The 1,310-nt window shown below is 36.9% G+C and overlaps 1 long non-coding RNA gene across 1 annotated transcript in view; it reads right to left on the reverse strand.

The window, feature by feature from the left end:
• Positions 1-1,075, reverse strand: part of LOC106099570 — a 2,651-nt gene extending 1,576 nt beyond the window's left edge. The window contains exons 1-2 of the long non-coding RNA XR_001225388.1: positions 895-1,075; positions 156-240 (exon numbers count right to left, since the gene is read on the reverse strand). This is a non-coding gene — a long non-coding RNA (uncharacterized LOC106099570). The remainder of the gene's footprint in view (positions 1-155; positions 241-894) is intronic.
• Between the last annotated feature and the right edge of the window lie 235 nt (positions 1,076-1,310).

Raw genomic sequence — 1,310 nt, forward strand, 5'->3', positions numbered from 1 at the left:
TTCGTTACTTTTTAGTGTACTGTTTTTTTGAGAATATTTTGTTTTGTTTTTAGTGCATTTTGTTTTGTTTTTAGTGTATTTTTGTTTTTATTTAATTCCACGCGGACGGAGTTGCGGGCGAAAGCTATTTAATAAATCAATAAAGAACATCTTACCGTTTTCTTAATTTGTAGATCAAGTACACAACGATCAGGTTACCAAATATAAGCATCATCATCAAAAGTAATGGAAAGATAACATCTGTAAAGAGTATTTCAACAGTGGCCCGCTTTAACATCTTAGCACGAATGGGCCGGCACGCCCGGTGTAATACCACGACCACACAGAAGACAGGCGTGAAATGGAAGCAATTCCGCGTTTCGTCTGATGTGAGTGTGGTGCCGGAGGCCTAATTTAAGTCCCTTTCCCTTTACCACCCATTTCTTATAAAGAGAGGTTGGGAAGAGGAAGTGGATTTGACGGTGGAGGAGATGCATAGGAAGGGGAAATACCCTCTTTATGTGCGTCTCCTCCTCCGTCGGATAAGGGTAGGCAACGCATCTGCAATTGCGGATGTCTATGGGCAGCGGTCGCTTCGCCATTTTGGCGATTTCAGGTGGCCGCTTGCTCGTTTGCCACCTTATGTTATAAAAAAAAAAAAGAAAAAAAAATCGATTTAAAAAACTAACTAACACTACAGTCAGCAATAAAAGCTTGATAAACTAGTCAAAGACGATAGTTTTAAAAACACGCACATACCCGTTCATATCTTTCCGAATTATGTGCGCAGACGAACACGTGCATACGTATTTTTAAACAGTAGGCCTATACAAGTTTTTAAAGTTGTCTTAGTACATATTTATGCAACTGACTGTACATTACGTTTTTACGAAATAGATAAATGGAACAACTAACCTACAAACACTCCCATTTTGTACTGTACATATATCGGCAACTGAATAGTAACTCTTAAATTCAAATTAACTATAGTATTAACAATATTTTTGTCAATTCAATAATAGTAAATTGATTCTTATTTAATTCTTATTCGGGTTTTGCAGACCAATTTATATTGTCTCTGTCATTTGTCATAAATGTCAAGATAGATAATAAAGAAGAAAATACGGTTAGCAGAATTAAAAAGAGTTTTCAATTATTTAAACATTACTTGCTATAAAATACAATATCAGGTGCAAAGTAATTAAACACACCGAGCGGTGTAGCGACTGTAATCAGGGGACCATTATTAAATGTACACAACACGGGAGCTTTTCAATACGACACCGACGGTAAAATAAGGGCCGTGCCACATGAGGTATAAACGGTCGTGA

This window comes from Papilio polytes, unplaced genomic scaffold, assembly GCF_000836215.1.
Source record: "Papilio polytes unplaced genomic scaffold, Ppol_1.0 DF824102.1, whole genome shotgun sequence".
Lineage (NCBI taxonomy): Eukaryota > Metazoa > Arthropoda > Insecta > Lepidoptera > Papilionidae > Papilio > Papilio polytes.